Here is a 19,582-nt window from a genome sequence, read left to right as displayed (position 1 = left end):
GGGGTTGGGAGCCGGTGGGGGCGGCCAGGTGCAGGTCGAGGGGCTCGCGGGCCGAAAGGACGGCAACTGGGCCCGCGGCGGAGTCTGGGTCCGGGCCAGCCACCCCGGGAGCGTCTGGGGTGCGGCTGCCTTCCAGGGCCGCCTTCTGGCCGCCTGGCCGGCCGGGCCGGCGGGGAGCGACCCCGCCGGCGCGCGCCGTGGTGGGAGGGGCCTGAGGAGGTGGGGCCTGCAGCGGGGCCCGGCGGGGGCGGAGCCGGCGGCCCCCCGCCGCGGGCGAGTAAAGGAGAAGGCGGGCGGAGCGGGAGGCAAAAAGCCTACAGCACCCGGTATTCCCAGGCGGTCTCCCATCCAAGTACTAACCAGGCCCGACCCTGCTTAGCTTCCGAGATCAGACGAGATCGGGCGCGTTCAGGGTGGTATGGCCGTAGACGGGGGCGGGGGGCCGCGGGCGGCCTCTTGAGGCCCAGTTTCGCTGGCGCTGGCGCCTTAACGCCAGCCTGGCGGCCGGCCCGCCCCGGCAGGGCCCCCTCGCCCGCCCAGGCAGGGGCAACGGAGGTCTCGGGTATCGGGCGGCGGCGGAGGGTTTGGCGACCACCTCCCAGCCCAGGGCGGCCGTGACCCAGCAAACCCTTCGGCGCTTGGCGCCCCGCCCAAGATCCCGCACGTCGCTCACAGGGACGTGGCCCCGGAGGCTTCAGGGCCCGGGGCCCGCGGTCCCTTGGGCATCGGCCCTGCCCGCCCACGCGGCCCTAGGCGCAGCCCGGCCGCAGCCCGGGCCGGCCCTCCTGCCCGACAGCAGCTGGCCCGAAGCCACCGGGAGCCACCATTGAGTCGCCACGGCCCCTCAACCCCGGCAAGGCCACCCTTGCCCCCACACCCCCCGCCGAGCTCAGGACCCCGCCCCTGGTGGCCGGCAGGCCCGGGGAAGCGGCCCCTGCCCTCGATCCCGCTCCCGCACCCGGCCGCGGTGACACGCCAGAGGGGCGGGGTGGGGGGGGGCTTTTGTCGGAGGGAGCTGTGGAGGGACACACCGGCACACAGGTGGCGGCGCCGGGGCTGGGCGCCGGTGGGGGCGGCCAGGTGCAGGTCGAGGGGCTCGCGGGCCGAAAGGACGGCAACTGGGCCCGCGGCGGAGTCTGGGTCCGGGCCAGCCACCCCGGGAGCGTCTGGGGTGCGCCTGCCTTCCAGGGCCGCCTTCTGGCCGCCTGGCCGGCCGGGCCGGCGGGGAGCGACCCCGCCGGCGCGCGCCGTGGTGGGAGGGGCCTGAGGAGGTGGGGCCTGCAGCGGGGCCCGGCGGGGGCGGAGCCGGCGGCCCCCGCCGCGGGCGAGTAAAGGAGAAGGCGGGCGGAGCGGGAGGCAAAAAGCCTACAGCACCCGGTATTCCCAGGCGGTCTCCCATCCAAGTACTAACCAGGCCCGACCCTGCTTAGCTTCCGAGATCAGACGAGATCGGGCGCGTTCAGGGTGGTATGGCCGTAGACGGGGGCGGGGGGCCGCGGGCGGCCTCTTGAGGCCCAGTTTCGCTGGCGCTGGCGCCTTAACGCCAGCCTGGCGGCCGGCCCGCCCCGGCAGGGCCCCCTCGCCCGCCCAGGCAGGGGCAACGGAGGTCTCGGGTATCGGGCGGCGGCGGAGGGTTTGGCGACCACCTCCCAGCCCAGGGCGGCCGTGACCCAGCAAACCCTTCGGCGCTTGGCGCCCCGCCCAAGATCCCGCACGTCGCTCACAGGGACGTGGCCCCGGAGGCTTCAGGGCCCGGGGCCCGCGGTCCCTTGGGCATCGGCCCTGCCCGCCCACGCGGCCCTAGGCGCAGCCCGGCCGCAGCCCGGGCCGGCCCTCCTGCCCGACAGCAGCTGGCCCGAAGCCACCGGGAGCCACCATTGAGTCGCCACGGCCCCTCAGCCCCGGCAAGGCCACCCTTGCCCCCACACCCCCCGCCGAGCTCAGGACCCCGCCCCTGGTGGCCGGCAGGCCCGGGGAAGCGGCCCCTGCCCTCGATCCCGCTCCCGCACCCGGCCGCGGTGACACGCCAGAGGGGCGGGGTGGGGGGGGGCTTTTGTCGGAGGGAGCTGTGGAGGGACACACCGGCACACAGGTGGCGGCGCCGGGGCTGGGCGCCGGTGGGGGCGGCCAGGTGCAGGTCGAGGGGCTCGCGGGCCGAAAGGACGGCAACTGGGCCCGCGGCAGAGTCTGGGTCCGGGCCAGCCACCCCGGGAGCGTCTGGGGTGCGGCTGCCTTCCAGGGCCGCCTTCTGGCCGCCTGGCCGGCCGGGCCGGCGGGGAGCGACCCCGCCGGCGCGCGCCGTGGTGGGAGGGGCCTGAGGAGGTGGGGCCTGCAGCGGGGCCCGGCGGGGGCGGAGCCGGCGGCCCCCGCCGCGGGCGAGTAAAGGAGAAGGCGGGCGGAGCGGGAGGCAAAAAGCCTACAGCACCCGGTATTCCCAGGCGGTCTCCCATCCAAGTACTAACCAGGCCCGACCCTGCTTAGCTTCCGAGATCAGACGAGATCGGGCGCGTTCAGGGTGGTATGGCCGTAGACGGGGGCGGGGGGCCGCGGGCGGCCTCTTGAGGCCCAGTTTCGCTGGCGCTGGCGCCTTAACGCCAGCCTGGCGGCCGGCCCGCCCCGGCAGGGCCCCCTCGCCCGCCCAGGCAGGGGCAACGGAGGTCTCGGGTATCGGGCGGCGGCGGAGGGTTTGGCGACCACCTCCCAGCCCAGGGCGGCCGTGACCCAGCAAACCCTTCGGCGCTTGGCGCCCCGCCCAAGATCCCGCACGTCGCTCACAGGGACGTGGCCCCGGAGGCTTCAGGGCCCGGGGCCCGCGGTCCCTTGGGCATCGGCCCTGCCCGCCCACGCGGCCCTAGGCGCAGCCCGGCCGCAGCCCGGGCCGGCCCTCCTGCCCGACAGCAGCTGGCCCGAAGCCACCGGGAGCCACCATTGAGTCGCCACGGCCCCTCAGCCCCGGCAAGGCCACCCTTGCCCCCACACCCCCCGCCGAGCTCAGGACCCCGCCCCTGGTGGCCGGCAGGCCCGGGGAAGCGGCCCCTGCCCTCGATCCCGCTCCCGCACCCGGCCGCGGTGACACGCCAGAGGGGCGGGGTGGGGGGGGGCTTTTGTCGGAGGGAGCTGTGGAGGGACACACCGGCACACAGGTGGCGGCGCCGGGGCTGGGCGCCGGTGGGGGCGGCCAGGTGCAGGTCGAGGGGCTCGCGGGCCGAAAGGACGGCAACTGGGCCCGCGGCAGAGTCTGGGTCCGGGCCAGCCACCCCGGGAGCGTCTGGGGTGCGGCTGCCTTCCAGGGCCGCCTTCTGGCCGCCTGGCCGGCCGGGCCGGCGGGGAGCGACCCCGCCGGCGCGCGCCGTGGTGGGAGGGGCCTGAGGAGGTGGGGCCTGCAGCGGGGCCCGGCGGGGGCGGAGCCGGCGGCCCCCGCCGCGGGCGAGTAAAGGAGAAGGCGGGCGGAGCGGGAGGCAAAAAGCCTACAGCACCCGGTATTCCCAGGCGGTCTCCCATCCAAGTACTAACCAGGCCCGACCCTGCTTAGCTTCCGAGATCAGACGAGATCGGGCGCGTTCAGGGTGGTATGGCCGTAGACGGGGGCGGGGGGCCGCGGGCGGCCTCTTGAGGCCCAGTTTCGCTGGCGCTGGCGCCTTAACGCCAGCCTGGCGGCCGGCCCGCCCCGGCAGGGCCCCCTCGCCCGCCCAGGCAGGGGCAACGGAGGTCTCGGGTATCGGGCGGCGGCGGAGGGTTTGGCGACCACCTCCCAGCCCAGGGCGGCCGTGACCCAGCAAACCCTTCGGCGCTTGGCGCCCCGCCCAAGATCCCGCACGTCGCTCACAGGGACGTGGCCCCGGAGGCTTCAGGGCCCGGGGCCCGCGGTCCCTTGGGCATCGGCCCTGCCCGCCCACGCGGCCCTAGGCGCAGCCCGGCCGCAGCCCGGGCCGGCCCTCCTTCCCGACAGCAGCTGGCCCGAAGCCACCGGGAGCCACCATTGAGTCGCCACGGCCCCTCAGCCCCGGCAAGGCCACCCTTGCCCCCACACCCCCCGCCGAGCTCAGGACCCCGCCCCTGGTGGCCGGCAGGCCCGGGGAAGCGGCCCCTGCCCTCGATCCCGCTCCCGCACCCGGCCGCGGTGACACGCCAGAGGGGCGGGGTGGGGGGGGGCTTTTGTCGGAGGGAGCTGTGGAGGGACACACCGGCACACAGGTGGCGGCGCCGGGGCTGGGCGCCGGTGGGGGCGGCCAGGTGCAGGTCGAGGGGCTCGCGGGCCGAAAGGACGGCAACTGGGCCCGCGGCGGAGTCTGGGTCCGGGCCAGCCACCCCGGGAGCGTCTGGGGTGCGGCTGCCTTCCAGGGCCGCCTTCTGGCCGCCTGGCCGGCCGGGCCGGCGGGGAGCGACCCCGCCGGCGCGCGCCGTGGTGGGAGGGGCCTGAGGAGGTGGGGCCTGCAGCGGGGCCCGGCGGGGGCGGAGCCGGCGGCCCCCCGCCGCGGGCGAGTAAAGGAGAAGGCGGGCGGAGCGGGAGGCAAAAAGCCTACAGCACCCGGTATTCCCAGGCGGTCTCCCATCCAAGTACTAACCAGGCCCGACCCTGCTTAGCTTCCGAGATCAGACGAGATCGGGCGCGTTCAGGGTGGTATGGCCGTAGACGGGGGCGGGGGGCCGCGGGCGGCCTCTTGAGGCCCAGTTTCGCTGGCGCTGGCGCCTTAACGCCAGCCTGGCGGCCGGCCCGCCCCGGCAGGGCCCCCTCGCCCGCCCAGGCAGGGGCAACGGAGGTCTCGGGTATCGGGCGGCGGCGGAGGGTTTGGCGACCACCTCCCAGCCCAGGGCGGCCGTGACCCAGCAAACCCTTCGGCGCTTGGCGCCCCGCCCAAGATCCCGCACGTCGCTCACAGGGACGTGGCCCCGGAGGCTTCAGGGCCCGGGGCCCGCGGTCCCTTGGGCATCGGCCCTGCCCGCCCACGCGGCCCTAGGCGCAGCCCGGCCGCAGCCCGGGCCGGCCCTCCTGCCCGACAGCAGCTGGCCCGAAGCCACCGGGAGCCACCATTGAGTCGCCACGGCCCCTCAGCCCCGGCAAGGCCACCCTTGCCCCCACACCCCCCGCCGAGCTCAGGACCCCGCCCCTGGTGGCCGGCAGGCCCGGGGAAGCGGCCCCTGCCCTCGATCCCGCTCCCGCACCCGGCCGCGGTGACACGCCAGAGGGGCGGGGTGGGGGGGGGCTTTTGTCGGAGGGAGCTGTGGAGGGACACACCGGCACACAGGTGGCGGCGCCGGGGCTGGGCGCCGGTGGGGGCGGCCAGGTGCAGGTCGAGGGGCTCGCGGGCCGAAAGGACGGCAACTGGGCCCGCGGCAGAGTCTGGGTCCGGGCCAGCCACCCCGGGAGCGTCTGGGGTGCGGCTGCCTTCCAGGGCCGCCTTCTGGCCGCCTGGCCGGCCGGGCCGGCGGGGAGCGACCCCGCCGGCGCGCGCCGTGGTGGGAGGGGCCTGAGGAGGTGGGGCCTGCAGCGGGGCCCGGCGGGGGCGGAGCCGGCGGCCCCCGCCGCGGGCGAGTAAAGGAGAAGGCGGGCGGAGCGGGAGGCAAAAAGCCTACAGCACCCGGTATTCCCAGGCGGTCTCCCATCCAAGTACTAACCAGGCCCGACCCTGCTTAGCTTCCGAGATCAGACGAGATCGGGCGCGTTCAGGGTGGTATGGCCGTAGACGGGGGCGGGGGGCCGCGGGCGGCCTCTTGAGGCCCAGTTTCGCTGGCGCTGGCGCCTTAACGCCAGCCTGGCGGCCGGCCCGCCCCGGCAGGGCCCCCTCGCCCGCCCAGGCAGGGGCAACGGAGGTCTCGGGTATCGGGCGGCGGCGGAGGGTTTGGCGACCACCTCCCAGCCCAGGGCGGCCGTGACCCAGCAAACCCTTCGGCGCTTGGCGCCCCGCCCAAGATCCCGCACGTCGCTCACAGGGACGTGGCCCCGGAGGCTTCAGGGCCCGGGGCCCGCGGTCCCTTGGGCATCGGCCCTGCCCGCCCACGCGGCCCTAGGCGCAGCCCGGCCGCAGCCCGGGCCGGCCCTCCTTCCCGACAGCAGCTGGCCCGAAGCCACCGGGAGCCACCATTGAGTCGCCACGGCCCCTCAGCCCCGGCAAGGCCACCCTTGCCCCCACACCCCCCGCCGAGCTCAGGACCCCGCCCCTGGTGGCCGGCAGGCCCGGGGAAGCGGCCCCTGCCCTCGATCCCGCTCCCGCACCCGGCCGCGGTGACACGCCAGAGGGGCGGGGTGGGGGGGGCTTTTGTCGGAGGGAGCTGTGGAGGGACACACCGGCACACAGGTGGCGGAGCCGGGGCTGGGCGCCGGTGGGGGCGGCCAGGTGCAGGTCGAGGGGCTCGCGGGCCGAAAGGACGGCAACTGGGCCCGCGGCGGAGTCTGGGTCCGGGCCAGCCACCCCGGGAGCGTCTGGGGTGCGCCTGCCTTCCAGGGCCGCCTTCTGGCCGCCTGGCCGGCCGGGCCGGCGGGGAGCGACCCCGCCGGCGCGCGCCGTGGTGGGAGGGGCCTGAGGAGGTGGGGCCTGCAGCGGGGCCCGGCGGGGGCGGAGCCGGCGGCCCCCGCCGCGGGCGAGTAAAGGAGAAGGCGGGCGGAGCGGGAGGCAAAAAGCCTACAGCACCCGGTATTCCCAGGCGGTCTCCCATCCAAGTACTAACCAGGCCCGACCCTGCTTAGCTTCCGAGATCAGACGAGATCGGGCGCGTTCAGGGTGGTATGGCCGTAGACGGGGGCGGGGGGCCGCGGGCGGCCTCTTGAGGCCCAGTTTCGCTGGCGCTGGCGCCTTAACGCCAGCCTGGCGGCCGGCCCGCCCCGGCAGGGCCCCCTCGCCCGCCCAGGCAGGGGCAACGGAGGTCTCGGGTATCGGGCGGCGGCGGAGGGTTTGGCGACCACCTCCCAGCCCAGGGCGGCCGTGACCCAGCAAACCCTTCGGCGCTTGGCGCCCCGCCCAAGATCCCGCACGTCGCTCACAGGGACGTGGCCCCGGAGGCTTCAGGGCCCGGGGCCCGCGGTCCCTTGGGCATCGGCCCTGCCCGCCCACGCGGCCCTAGGCGCAGCCCGGCCGCAGCCCGGGCCGGCCCTCCTGCCCGACAGCAGCTGGCCCGAAGCCACCGGGAGCCACCATTGAGTCGCCACGGCCCCTCAGCCCCGGCAAGGCCACCCTTGCCCCCACACCCCCCGCCGAGCTCAGGACCCCGCCCCTGGTGGCCGGCAGGCCCGGGGAAGCGGCCCCTGCCCTCGATCCCGCTCCCGCACCCGGCCGCGGTGACACGCCAGAGGGGCGGGGTGGGGGGGGGCTTTTGTCGGAGGGAGCTGTGGAGGGACACACCGGCACACAGGTGGCGGCGCCGGGGCTGGGCGCCGGTGGGGGCGGCCAGGTGCAGGTCGAGGGGCTCGCGGGCCGAAAGGACGGCAACTGGGCCCGCGGCAGAGTCTGGGTCCGGGCCAGCCACCCCGGGAGCGTCTGGGGTGCGGCTGCCTTCCAGGGCCGCCTTCTGGCCGCCTGGCCGGCCGGGCCGGCGGGGAGCGACCCCGCCGGCGCGCGCCGTGGTGGGAGGGGCCTGAGGAGGTGGGGCCTGCAGCGGGGCCCGGCGGGGGCGGAGCCGGCGGCCCCCGCCGCGGGCGAGTAAAGGAGAAGGCGGGCGGAGCGGGAGGCAAAAAGCCTACAGCACCCGGTATTCCCAGGCGGTCTCCCATCCAAGTACTAACCAGGCCCGACCCTGCTTAGCTTCCGAGATCAGACGAGATCGGGCGCGTTCAGGGTGGTATGGCCGTAGACGGGGGCGGGGGGCCGCGGGCGGCCTCTTGAGGCCCAGTTTCGCTGGCGCTGGCGCCTTAACGCCAGCCTGGCGGCCGGCCCGCCCCGGCAGGGCCCCCTCGCCCGCCCAGGCAGGGGCAACGGAGGTCTCGGGTATCGGGCGGCGGCGGAGGGTTTGGCGACCACCTCCCAGCCCAGGGCGGCCGTGACCCAGCAAACCCTTCGGCGCTTGGCGCCCCGCCCAAGATCCCGCACGTCGCTCACAGGGACGTGGCCCCGGAGGCTTCAGGGCCCGGGGCCCGCGGTCCCTTGGGCATCGGCCCTGCCCGCCCACGCGGCCCTAGGCGCAGCCCGGCCGCAGCCCGGGCCGGCCCTCCTTCCCGACAGCAGCTGGCCCGAAGCCACTGGGAGCCACCATTGAGTCGCCACGGCCCCTCAGCCCCGGCAAGGCCACCCTTGCCCCCACACCCCCCGCCGAGCTCAGGACCCCGCCCCTGGTGGCCGGCAGGCCCGGGGAAGCGGCCCCTGCCCTCGATCCCGCTCCCGCACCCGGCCGCGGTGACACGCCAGAGGGGCGGGGTGGGGGGGGCTTTTGTCGGAGGGAGCTGTGGAGGGACACACCGGCACACAGGTGGCGGAGCCGGGGCTGGGCGCCGGTGGGGGCGGCCAGGTGCAGGTCGAGGGGCTCGCGGGCCGAAAGGACGGCAACTGGGCCCGCGGCGGAGTCTGGGTCCGGGCCAGCCACCCCGGGAGCGTCTGGGGTGCGCCTGCCTTCCAGGGCCGCCTTCTGGCCGCCTGGCCGGCCGGGCCGGCGGGGAGCGACCCCGCCGGCGCGCGCCGTGGTGGGAGGGGCCTGAGGAGGTGGGGCCTGCAGCGGGGCCCGGCGGGGGCGGAGCCGGCGGCCCCCGCCGCGGGCGAGTAAAGGAGAAGGCGGGCGGAGCGGGAGGCAAAAAGCCTACAGCACCCGGTATTCCCAGGCGGTCTCCCATCCAAGTACTAACCAGGCCCGACCCTGCTTAGCTTCCGAGATCAGACGAGATCGGGCGCGTTCAGGGTGGTATGGCCGTAGACGGGGGCGGGGGGCCGCGGGCGGCCTCTTGAGGCCCAGTTTCGCTGGCGCTGGCGCCTTAACGCCAGCCTGGCGGCCGGCCCGCCCCGGCAGGGCCCCCTCGCCCGCCCAGGCAGGGGCAACGGAGGTCTCGGGTATCGGGCGGCGGCGGAGGGTTTGGCGACCACCTCCCAGCCCAGGGCGGCCGTGACCCAGCAAACCCTTCGGCGCTTGGCGCCCCGCCCAAGATCCCGCACGTCGCTCACAGGGACGTGGCCCCGGAGGCTTCAGGGCCCGGGGCCCGCGGTCCCTTGGGCATCGGCCCTGCCCGCCCACGCGGCCCTAGGCGCAGCCCGGCCGCAGCCCGGGCCGGCCCTCCTTCCCGACAGCAGCTGGCCCGAAGCCACCGGGAGCCACCATTGAGTCGCCACGGCCCCTCAGCCCCGGCAAGGCCACCCTTGCCCCCACACCCCCCGCCGAGCTCAGGACCCCGCCCCTGGTGGCCGGCAGGCCCGGGGAAGCGGCCCCTGCCCTCGATCCCGCTCCCGCACCCGGCCGCGGTGACACGCCAGAGGGGCGGGGTGGGGGGGGCTTTTGTCGGAGGGAGCTGTGGAGGGACACACCGGCACACAGGTGGCGGCGCCGGGGCTGGGCGCCGGTGGGGGCGGCCAGGTGCAGGTCGAGGGGCTCGCGGGCCGAAAGGACGGCAACTGGGCCCGCGGCGGAGTCTGGGTCTGGAGGGCTCTGAGCCTCCATCCGCTCTGGTGCCTCGGGTCTACCGGCCCGACGCCTGGTAGCGCGACACCCCACCGGCCCACAGACGTAGCCTCCCCAGCTGTGCTCACAGCGAGTCCAACCGCAGCCTGCATCCCTCCACGGGACACTTGGATTACTCCCGCGATCCCCACGAGGTGCGGCACCCGGCGGCCGAATGGGCTGAGATCCTGCCCTTGCGGCGCCCTGTGGCCACCTCCGCCTCCCTCACGGTACTGGCCGAGGCCTCGGACCAGCGGGCCCCGGCTCCCAGCTCAGCGCTGCTCCTCCGCCCCTCTCACCTCCTGCCCGACGTCCAGGCTACCGAGCACCCTCCACCCCCGCCCACCTTCATGCCACTCAGCCGGAACCCGGGAGGCAATGCCAACTACCAGGTGTATGACAGTCTGGTGCTGAAGCGGCAACCGCAGGAGGGCCAAGCGCGGGCCAACTCGCTGCTACCTTCCACCTCGGCCTCCAGGCCCTCTCTGCACGGGAGCCAGACTGGGAAAATGAACTTACCAGCAGCAAGTGGGGGCAGGGGCAGGGGGCGGCAGGGCATGGAGAGAGGAATAAAGAGCGCCAGAGTCCAGGAAACATTGGTGGTCTGTGGCTTGGAAGCGCCACTCCTTCTGCCAGCCTGGGTCCCTGCGCTTGGCTTCCTGCAATAAGAAGCCAGTGTCCCCTTCTTGGCCTGAGGGTCCCTTTGGTTTAGTGGCCACAGTTCTGCCAGCAGGCCCCTCCTGGTCCTATACCATGCACTAAGTACATCTGCAGCTGCAGACTCCAAACCCCTGGTCTCTGGGCACCTCCTCTGTGTCTCAGCTGTCCCTGTCCACAGAGAGCCTCATACAAGAAGTTGCTTCCAAACTGGGAGGTTCCACATCTGGGCAGGTCCAGCTCCAGGCCCAGTGAAGGGCATGAAGAAGGCTGAGGCTCTGGACTCCAGCCAGGCCTTCAGCAGGCCTCTGAGGCCAAGGTCTTCCTAGTCTCAAGAGGGGCCAAGAGACGCAATGTGTCATTTGAACAAGTGAGTCAGCGGGCGGTGAGCGAATGAATGACCGCTCGAGGGGATGTATGCCGGCCACCGGGCCCTGTTTGACTGTCCAGGCTCAGCTTACCTGACCCTGGTTACCAGGGAATGCCACTCTGGGCCCTCCTTTTCATCCCCCTCCCTCACTGTGACCTCACCACCTGCCCCATTATGACCCAGTCTGGCTCCCAGTTAAAACTGGAGGGCAGAGGGCCCAGGCAGTCCTGGGACCAACGGCCATGGGTGAGCGAAACTACTACCGAGCCGAGCCGTTCACTGGCCCCATCCCCAGGAAATGCCAGGAGCAAGGATACTCAATTCTTCTGATCCCGGTCAGCTTCATCTTGCTCAACGTGGGGATCAACATGGTGACTATGGTCAGGGCAGGATCTGTGCAGCGCGGTTGGGGGAGCCCTGGGGTCTTGAAGGGGCTGAGGTGGGAGGGCTGCTGGGGTGTGACCGGGACAAGGGTTGGATTTCAGGGCTCACCCTGCTCCCGGCCTCCCCCCTCCCCTTCTTCCCTCAACTCTGGAGGCATCTGAAGAGATTCTTGCGGGCACTTTTCAATCGTATTTTCCACAAAGGTGAGTGGGCGCCGGCGTGGGTTCAGGGGATGTGGGCCTGTCCCCTTTCTTCTATCCCTGCCTTGATTCTCAGCCCCTCAGGAACCCAGGCCCTGACCCATCTCGCCTTTCCCCACAGACAAGCAAGCCAGCTGTGTAGGCACCCATCGCATGTGCATGCGCTGCTCCGTGGATCCCAAGAACCTGTGCTCAAGAGTTTCTTCCCACTTCTGCCATCGCCCAAGCTTCCTGCTCGGGCAGGTAAACCCACCTTGACTACTGCCTGCAGCGGGGCTCGGCGGGGGCGGAGCCGGCGGCCCCCCCGCCGCGGGCGAGTAAAGGAGAAGGCGGGCGGAGCGGGAGGCAAAAAGCCTACAGCACCCGGTATTCCCAGGCGGTCTCCCATCCAAGTACTAACCAGGCCCGACCCTGCTTAGCTTCCGAGATCAGACGAGATCGGGCGCGTTCAGGGTGGTATGGCCGTAGACGGGGGCGGGGCGCCGCGGGCGGCCTCTTGAGGCCCAGTTTCGCTGGCGCTGGCGCCTTAACGCCAGCCTGGCGGCCGGCCCGCCCCGGCAGGGCCCCCTCGCCCGCCCAGGCAGGGGCAACGGAGGTCTCGGGTATCGGGCGGCGGCGGAGGGTTTGGCGACCACCTCCCAGCCCAGGGCGGCCGTGACCCAGCAAACCCTTCGGCGCTTGGCGCCCCGCCCAAGATCCCGCACGTCGCTCACAGGGACGTGGCCCCGGAGGCTTCAGGGCCCGGGGCCCGCGGTCCCTTGGGCATCGGCCCTGCCCGCCCACGCGGCCCTAGGCGCAGCCCGGCCGCAGCCCGGGCCGGCCCTCCTGCCCGACAGCAGCTGGCCCGAAGCCACTGGGAGCCACCATTGAGTCGCCACGGCCCCTCAGCCCCGGCAAGGCCACCCTTGCCCCCACACCCCCCGCCGAGCTCAGGACCCCGCCCCTGGTGGCCGGCAGGCCCGGGGAAGCGGCCCCTGCCCTCGATCCCGCTCCCGCACCCGGCCGCGGTGACACGCCAGAGGGGCGGGGTGGGGGGGGCTTTTGTCGGAGGGAGCTGTGGAGGGACACACCGGCACACAGGTGGCGGCGCCGGGGCTGGGCGCCGGTGGGGGCGGCCAGGTGCAGGTCGAGGGGCTCGCGGGCCGAAAGGACGGCAACTGGGCCCGCGGCGGAGTCTGGGTCCGGGCCAGCCACCCCGGGAGCGTCTGGGGTGCGCCTGCCTTCCAGGGCCGCCTTCTGGCCGCCTGGCCGGCCGGGCCGGCGGGGAGCGACCCCGCCGGCGCGCGCCGTGGTGGGAGGGGCCTGAGGAGGTGGGGCCTGCAGCGGGGCCCGGCGGGGGCGGAGCCGGCGGCCCCCGCCGCGGGCGAGTAAAGGAGAAGGCGGGCGGAGCGGGAGGCAAAAAGCCTACAGCACCCGGTATTCCCAGGCGGTCTCCCATCCAAGTACTAACCAGGCCCGACCCTGCTTAGCTTCCGAGATCAGACGAGATCGGGCGCGTTCAGGGTGGTATGGCCGTAGACGGGGGCGGGGGGCCGCGGGCGGCCTCTTGAGGCCCAGTTTCGCTGGCGCTGGCGCCTTAACGCCAGCCTGGCGGCCGGCCCGCCCCGGCAGGGCCCCCTCGCCCGCCCAGGCAGGGGCAACGGAGGTCTCGGGTATCGGGCGGCGGCGGAGGGTTTGGCGACCACCTCCCAGCCCAGGGCGGCCGTGACCCAGCAAACCCTTCGGCGCTTGGCGCCCCGCCCAAGATCCCGCACGTCGCTCACAGGGACGTGGCCCCGGAGGCTTCAGGGCCCGGGGCCCGCGGTCCCTTGGGCATCGGCCCTGCCCGCCCACGCGGCCCTAGGCGCAGCCCGGCCGCAGCCCGGGCCGGCCCTCCTGCCCGACAGCAGCTGGCCCGAAGCCACCGGGAGCCACCATTGAGTCGCCACGGCCCCTCAGCCCCGGCAAGGCCACCCTTGCCCCCACACCCCCCGCCGAGCTCAGGACCCCGCCCCTGGTGGCCGGCAGGCCCGGGGAAGCGGCCCCTGCCCTCGATCCCGCTCCCGCACCCGGCCGCGGTGACACGCCAGAGGGGCGGGGTGGGGGGGGGCTTTTGTCGGAGGGAGCTGTGGAGGGACACACCGGCACACAGGTGGCGGAGCCGGGGCTGGGCGCCGGTGGGGGCGGCCAGGTGCAGGTCGAGGGGCTCGCGGGCCGAAAGGACGGCAACTGGGCCCGCGGCGGAGTCTGGGTCCGGGCCAGCCACCCCGGGAGCGTCTGGGGTGCGCCTGCCTTCCAGGGCCGCCTTCTGGCCGCCTGGCCGGCCGGGCCGGCGGGGAGCGACCCCGCCGGCGCGCGCCGTGGTGGGAGGGGCCTGAGGAGGTGGGGCCTGCAGCGGGGCCCGGCGGGGGCGGAGCCGGCGGCCCCCGCCGCGGGCGAGTAAAGGAGAAGGCGGGCGGAGCGGGAGGCAAAAAGCCTACAGCACCCGGTATTCCCAGGCGGTCTCCCATCCAAGTACTAACCAGGCCCGACCCTGCTTAGCTTCCGAGATCAGACGAGATCGGGCGCGTTCAGGGTGGTATGGCCGTAGACGGGGGCGGGGGGCCGCGGGCGGCCTGTTGAGGCCCAGTTTCGCTGGCGCTGGCGCCTTAACGCCAGCCTGGCGGCCGGCCCGCCCCGGCAGGGCCCCCTCGCCCGCCCAGGCAGGGGCAACGGAGGTCTCGGGTATCGGGCGGCGGCGGAGGGTTTGGCGACCACCTCCCAGCCCAGGGCGGCCGTGACCCAGCAAACCCTTCGGCGCTTGGCGCCCCGCCCAAGATCCCGCACGTCGCTCACAGGGACGTGGCCCCGGAGGCTTCAGGGCCCGGGGCCCGCGGTCCCTTGGGCATCGGCCCTGCCCGCCCACGCGGCCCTAGGCGCAGCCCGGCCGCAGCCCGGGCCGGCCCTCCTGCCCGACAGCAGCTGGCCCGAAGCCACCGGGAGCCACCATTGAGTCGCCACGGCCCCTCAGCCCCGGCAAGGCCACCCTTGCCCCCACACCCCCCGCCGAGCTCAGGACCCCGCCCCTGGTGGCCGGCAGGCCCGGGGAAGCGGCCCCTGCCCTCGATCCCGCTCCCGCACCCGGCCGCGGTGACACGCCAGAGGGGCGGGGTGGGGGGGGGCTTTTGTCGGAGGGAGCTGTGGAGGGACACACCGGCACACAGGTGGCGGCGCCGGGGCTGGGCGCCGGTGGGGGCGGCCAGGTGCAGGTCGAGGGGCTCGCGGGCCGAAAGGACGGCAACTGGGCCCGCGGCAGAGTCTGGGTCCGGGCCAGCCACCCCGGGAGCGTCTGGGGTGCGGCTGCCTTCCAGGGCCGCCTTCTGGCCGCCTGGCCGGCCGGGCCGGCGGGGAGCGACCCCGCCGGCGCGCGCCGTGGTGGGAGGGGCCTGAGGAGGTGGGGCCTGCAGCGGGGCCCGGCGGGGGCGGAGCCGGCGGCCCCCGCCGCGGGCGAGTAAAGGAGAAGGCGGGCGGAGCGGGAGGCAAAAAGCCTACAGCACCCGGTATTCCCAGGCGGTCTCCCATCCAAGTACTAACCAGGCCCGACCCTGCTTAGCTTCCGAGATCAGACGAGATCGGGCGCGTTCAGGGTGGTATGGCCGTAGACGGGGGCGGGGGGCCGCGGGCGGCCTCTTGAGGCCCAGTTTCGCTGGCGCTGGCGCCTTAACGCCAGCCTGGCGGCCGGCCCGCCCCGGCAGGGCCCCCTCGCCCGCCCAGGCAGGGGCAACGGAGGTCTCGGGTATCGGGCGGCGGCGGAGGGTTTGGCGACCACCTCCCAGCCCAGGGCGGCCGTGACCCAGCAAACCCTTCGGCGCTTGGCGCCCCGCCCAAGATCCCGCACGTCGCTCACAGGGACGTGGCCCCGGAGGCTTCAGGGCCCGGGGCCCGCGGTCCCTTGGGCATCGGCCCTGCCCGCCCACGCGGCCCTAGGCGCAGCCCGGCCGCAGCCCGGGCCGGCCCTCCTTCCCGACAGCAGCTGGCCCGAAGCCACTGGGAGCCACCATTGAGTCGCCACGGCCCCTCAGCCCCGGCAAGGCCACCCTTGCCCCCACACCCCCCGCCGAGCTCAGGACCCCGCCCCTGGTGGCCGGCAGGCCCGGGGAAGCGGCCCCTGCCCTCGATCCCGCTCCCGCACCCGGCCGCGGTGACACGCCAGAGGGGCGGGGTGGGGGGGGCTTTTGTCGGAGGGAGCTGTGGAGGGACACACCGGCACACAGGTGGCGGAGCCGGGGCTGGGCGCCGGTGGGGGCGGCCAGGTGCAGGTCGAGGGGCTCGCGGGCCGAAAGGACGGCAACTGGGCCCGCGGCGGAGTCTGGGTCCGGGCCAGCCACCCCGGGAGCGTCTGGGGTGCGCCTGCCTTCCAGGGCCGCCTTCTGGCCGCCTGGCCGGCCGGGCCGGCGGGGAGCGACCCCGCCGGCGCGCGCCGTGGTGGGAGGGGCCTGAGGAGGTGGGGCCTGCAGCGGGGCCCGGCGGGGGCGGAGCCGGCGGCCCCCGCCGCGGGCGAGTAAAGGAGAAGGCGGGCGGAGCGGGAGGCAAAAAGCCTACAGCACCCGGTATTCCCAGGCGGTCTCCCATCCAAGTACTAACCAGGCCCGACCCTGCTTAGCTTCCGAGATCAGACGAGATCGGGCGCGTTCAGGGTGGTATGGCCGTAGACGGGGGCGGGGGGCCGCGGGCGGCCTCTTGAGGCCCAGTTTCGCTGGCGCTGGCGCCTTAACGCCAGCCTGGCGGCCGGCCCGCCCCGGCAGGGCCCCCTCGCCCGCCCAGGCAGGGGCAACGGAGGTCTCGGGTATCGGGCGGCGGCGGAGGGTTTGGCGACCACCTCCCAGCCCAGGGCGGCCGTGACCCAGCAAACCCTTCGGCGCTTGGCGCCCCGCCCAAGATCCCGCACGTCGCTCACAGGGACGTGGCCCCGGAGGCTTCAGGGCCCGGGGCCCGCGGTCCCTTGGGCATCGGCCCTGCCCGCCCACGCGGCCCTAGGCGCAGCCCGGCCGCAGCCCGGGCCGGCCCTCCTGCCCGACAGCAGCTGGCCCGAAGCCACCGGGAGCCACCATTGAGTCGCCACGGCCCCTCAGCCCCGGCAAGGCCACCCTTGCCCCCACACCCCCCGCCGAGCTCAGGACCCCGCCCCTGGTGGCCGGCAGGCCCGGGGAAGCGGCCCCTGCCCTCGATCCCGCTCCCGCACCCGGCCGCGGTGACACGCCAGAGGGGCGGGGTGGGGGGGGCTTTTGTCGGAGGGAGCTGTGGAGGGACACACCGGCACACAGGTGGCGGCGCCGGGGCTGGGCGCCGGTGGGGGCGGCCAGGTGCAGGTCGAGGGGCTCGCGGGCCGAAAGGACGGCAACTGGGCCCGCGGCGGAGTCTGGGTCTGGAGGGCTCTGAGCCTCCATCCGCTCTGGTGCCTCGGGTCTACCGGCCCGACGCCTGGTAGCGCGACACCCCACCGGCCCACAGACGTAGCCTCCCCAGCTGTGCTCACAGCGAGTCCAACCGCAGCCTGCATCCCTCCACGGGACACTTGGATTACTCCCGCGATCCCCACGAGGTGCGGCACCCGGCGGCCGAATGGGCTGAGATCCTGCCCTTGCGGCGCCCTGTGGCCACCTCCGCCTCCCTCACGGTACTGGCCGAGGCCTCGGACCAGCGGGCCCCGGCTCCCAGCTCAGCGCTGCTCCTCCGCCCCTCTCACCTCCTGCCCGACGTCCAGGCTACCGAGCACCCTCCACCCCCGCCCACCTTCATGCCACTCAGCCGGAACCCGGGAGGCAATGCCAACTACCAGGTGTATGACAGTCTGGTGCTGAAGCGGCAACCGCAGGAGGGCCAAGCGCGGGCCAACTCGCTGCTACCTTCCACCTCGGCCTCCAGGCCCTCTCTGCACGGGAGCCAGACTGGGAAAATGAACTTACCAGCAGCAAGTGGGGGCAGGGGCAGGGGGCGGCAGGGCATGGAGAGAGGAATAAAGAGCGCCAGAGTCCAGGAAACATTGGTGGTCTGTGGCTTGGAAGCGCCACTCCTTCTGCCAGCCTGGGTCCCTGCGCTTGGCTTCCTGCAATAAGAAGCCAGTGTCCCCTTCTTGGCCTGAGGGTCCCTTTGGTTTAGTGGCCACAGTTCTGCCAGCAGGCCCCTCCTGGTCCTATACCATGCACTAAGTACATCTGCAGCTGCAGACTCCAAACCCCTGGTCTCTGGGCACCTCCTCTGTGTCTCAGCTGTCCCTGTCCACAGAGAGCCTCATACAAGAAGTTGCTTCCAAACTGGGAGGTTCCACATCTGGGCAGGTCCAGCTCCAGGCCCAGTGAAGGGCATGAAGAAGGCTGAGGCTCTGGACTCCAGCCAGGCCTTCAGCAGGCCTCTGAGGCCAAGGTCTTCCTAGTCTCAAGAGGGGCCAAGAGACGCAATGTGTCATTTGAACAAGTGAGTCAGCGGGCGGTGAGCGAATGAATGACCGCTCGAGGGGATGTATGCCGGCCACCGGGCCCTGTTTGACTGTCCAGGCTCAGCTTACCTGACCCTGGTTACCAGGGAATGCCACTCTGGGCCCTCCTTTTCATCCCCCTCCCTCACTGTGACCTCACCACCTGCCCCATTATGACCCAGTCTGGCTCCCAGTTAAAACTGGAGGGCAGAGGGCCCAGGCAGTCCTGGGACCAACGGCCATGGGTGAGCGAAACTACTACCGAGCCGAGCCGTTCACTGGCCCCATCCCCAGGAAATGCCAGGAGCAAGGATACTCAATTCTTCTGATCCCGGTCAGCTTCATCTTGCTCAACGTGGGGATCAACATGGTGACTATGGTCAGGGCAGGATCTGTGCAGCGCGGTTGGGGGAGCCCTGGGGTCTTGAAGGGGCTGAGGTGGGAGGGCTGCTGGGGTGTGACCGGGACAAGGGTTGGATTTCAGGGCTCACCCTGCTCCCGGCCTCCCCCCTCCCCTTCTTCCCTCAACTCTGGAGGCATCTGAAGAGATTCTTGCGGGCACTTTTCAATCGTATTTTCCACAAAGGTGAGTGGGCGCCGGCGTGGGTTCAGGGGATGTGGGCCTGTCCCCTTTCTTCTATCCCTGCCTTGATTCTCAGCCCCTCAGGAACCCAGGCCCTGACCCATCTCGCCTTTCCCCACAGACAAGCAAGCCAGCTGTGTAGGCACCCATCGCATGTGCATGCGCTGCTCCGTGGATCCCAAGAACCTGTGCTCAAGAGTTTCTTCCCACTTCTGCCATCGCCCAAGCTTCCTGCTCGGGCAGGTAAACCCACCTTGACTACTGCCTGCAGCGGGGCTCGGCGGGGGCGGAGCCGGCGGCCCCCCCGCCGCGGGCGAGTAAAGGAGAAGGCGGGCGGAGCGGGAGGCAAAAAGCCTACAGCACCCGGTATTCCCAGGCGGTCTCCCATCCAAGTACTAACCAGGCCCGACCCTGCTTAGCTTCCGAGATCAGACGAGATCGGGCGCGTTCAGGGTGGTATGGCCGTAGACGGGGGCGGGGCGCCGCGGGCGGCCTCTTGAGGCCCAGTTTCGCTGGCGCTGGCGCCTTAACGCCAGCCTGGCGGCCGGCCCGCCCCGGCAGGGCCCCCTCGCCCGCCCAGGCAGGGGCAACGGAGGTCTCGGGTATCGGGCGGCGGCGGAGGGTTTGGCGACCACCTCCCAGCCCAGGGCGGCCGTGACCCAGCAAACCCTTCGGCGCTTGGCGCCCCGCCCAAGATCCCGCACGTCGCTCACAGGGACGTGGCCCCGGAGGCTTCAGGGCCCGGGGCCCGCGGTCCCTTGGGCATCGGCCCTGCCCGCCCACGCGGCCCTAGGCGCAGCCCGGCCGCAGCCCGGGCCGGCCCTCCTGCCCGACAGCAGCTGGCCCGAAGCCACTGGGAGCCACCATTGAGTCGCCACGGCCCCTCAGCCCCGGCAAGGCCACCCTTGCCCCCACACCCCCCGCCGAGCTCAGGACCCCGCCCCTGGTGGCCGGCAGGCCCGGGGAAGCGGCCCCTGCCCTCGATCCCGCTCCCGCACCCGGCCGCGGTGACACGCCAGAGGGGCGGGGTGGGGGGGGCTTTTGTCGGAGGGAGCTGTGGAGGGACACACCGGCACACAGGTGGCGGCGCCGGGGCTGGGCGCCGGTGGGGGCGGCCAGGTGCAGGTCGAGGGGCTCGCGGGCCGAAAGGACGGCAACTGGGCCCGCGGCGGAGTCTGGGTCCGGGCCAGCCACCCCGGGAGCGTCTGGGGTGCGCCTGCCTTCCAGGGCCGCCTTCTGGCCGCCTGGCCGGCCGGGCCGGCGGGGAGCGACCCCGCCGGCGCGCGCCGTGGTGGGAGGGGCCTGAGGAGGTGGGGCCTGCAGCGGGGCCCGGCGGGGGCGGAGCCGGCGGCCCCCGCCGCGGGCGAGTAAAGGAGAAGGCGGGC

The 19,582-nt window shown here is 73.8% G+C and overlaps 15 non-coding genes across 15 annotated transcripts; all 15 read right to left on the bottom strand.

Annotated features, from left to right (window-relative positions):
• Nucleotides 1-311: 311 nt before the first annotated feature.
• LOC132594964 (5S ribosomal RNA) lies at nt 312-430 on the bottom strand. Its single transcript, XR_009561133.1, has one exon. It is a non-coding gene; the product is annotated as a 5S ribosomal RNA (ribosomal RNA).
• Nucleotides 431-1,362: 932 nt separating this feature from the next.
• On the bottom strand, nt 1,363-1,481 carry LOC132594963 (5S ribosomal RNA). The gene has a single exon (XR_009561132.1). It is a non-coding gene; the product is annotated as a 5S ribosomal RNA (ribosomal RNA).
• A 932-nt stretch (nt 1,482-2,413) lies between these two features.
• LOC132594961 (5S ribosomal RNA) lies at nt 2,414-2,532 on the bottom strand. Its single transcript, XR_009561130.1, has one exon. It is a non-coding gene; the product is annotated as a 5S ribosomal RNA (ribosomal RNA).
• Nucleotides 2,533-3,464: 932 nt separating this feature from the next.
• Nucleotides 3,465-3,583, bottom strand: LOC132594960 (5S ribosomal RNA). Its single transcript, XR_009561129.1, has one exon. It is a non-coding gene; the product is annotated as a 5S ribosomal RNA (ribosomal RNA).
• Nucleotides 3,584-4,516: 933 nt separating this feature from the next.
• LOC132594959 (5S ribosomal RNA) lies at nt 4,517-4,635 on the bottom strand. The gene has a single exon (XR_009561128.1). It is a non-coding gene; the product is annotated as a 5S ribosomal RNA (ribosomal RNA).
• Nucleotides 4,636-5,567: 932 nt separating this feature from the next.
• LOC132594958 (5S ribosomal RNA) lies at nt 5,568-5,686 on the bottom strand. The gene has a single exon (XR_009561127.1). It is a non-coding gene; the product is annotated as a 5S ribosomal RNA (ribosomal RNA).
• Nucleotides 5,687-6,617: 931 nt separating this feature from the next.
• LOC132594957 (5S ribosomal RNA) lies at nt 6,618-6,736 on the bottom strand. Its single transcript, XR_009561126.1, has one exon. It is a non-coding gene; the product is annotated as a 5S ribosomal RNA (ribosomal RNA).
• A 932-nt stretch (nt 6,737-7,668) lies between these two features.
• Nucleotides 7,669-7,787, bottom strand: LOC132594956 (5S ribosomal RNA). Its single transcript, XR_009561125.1, has one exon. It is a non-coding gene; the product is annotated as a 5S ribosomal RNA (ribosomal RNA).
• Nucleotides 7,788-8,718: 931 nt separating this feature from the next.
• LOC132594955 (5S ribosomal RNA) lies at nt 8,719-8,837 on the bottom strand. The gene has a single exon (XR_009561124.1). It is a non-coding gene; the product is annotated as a 5S ribosomal RNA (ribosomal RNA).
• Nucleotides 8,838-11,532: 2,695 nt separating this feature from the next.
• LOC132594954 (5S ribosomal RNA) lies at nt 11,533-11,651 on the bottom strand. The gene has a single exon (XR_009561123.1). It is a non-coding gene; the product is annotated as a 5S ribosomal RNA (ribosomal RNA).
• A 931-nt stretch (nt 11,652-12,582) lies between these two features.
• LOC132594953 (5S ribosomal RNA) lies at nt 12,583-12,701 on the bottom strand. Its single transcript, XR_009561122.1, has one exon. It is a non-coding gene; the product is annotated as a 5S ribosomal RNA (ribosomal RNA).
• A 932-nt stretch (nt 12,702-13,633) lies between these two features.
• Nucleotides 13,634-13,752, bottom strand: LOC132594952 (5S ribosomal RNA). The gene has a single exon (XR_009561121.1). It is a non-coding gene; the product is annotated as a 5S ribosomal RNA (ribosomal RNA).
• A 932-nt stretch (nt 13,753-14,684) lies between these two features.
• LOC132594950 (5S ribosomal RNA) lies at nt 14,685-14,803 on the bottom strand. The gene has a single exon (XR_009561119.1). It is a non-coding gene; the product is annotated as a 5S ribosomal RNA (ribosomal RNA).
• Nucleotides 14,804-15,734: 931 nt separating this feature from the next.
• On the bottom strand, nt 15,735-15,853 carry LOC132594949 (5S ribosomal RNA). The gene has a single exon (XR_009561118.1). It is a non-coding gene; the product is annotated as a 5S ribosomal RNA (ribosomal RNA).
• A 2,695-nt stretch (nt 15,854-18,548) lies between these two features.
• On the bottom strand, nt 18,549-18,667 carry LOC132594948 (5S ribosomal RNA). The gene has a single exon (XR_009561117.1). It is a non-coding gene; the product is annotated as a 5S ribosomal RNA (ribosomal RNA).
• Nucleotides 18,668-19,582: the final 915 nt, after the last annotated feature.

The sequence above is a fragment of the Globicephala melas genome, unplaced genomic scaffold, assembly GCF_963455315.2.
Source record: "Globicephala melas unplaced genomic scaffold, mGloMel1.2 SCAFFOLD_346, whole genome shotgun sequence".
Taxonomy (NCBI): domain Eukaryota; kingdom Metazoa; phylum Chordata; class Mammalia; order Artiodactyla; family Delphinidae; genus Globicephala; species Globicephala melas.
The sequence above is the reverse complement of the archived record's forward strand: the minus strand, read 5'-3'. Positions and strand labels throughout refer to the sequence as shown.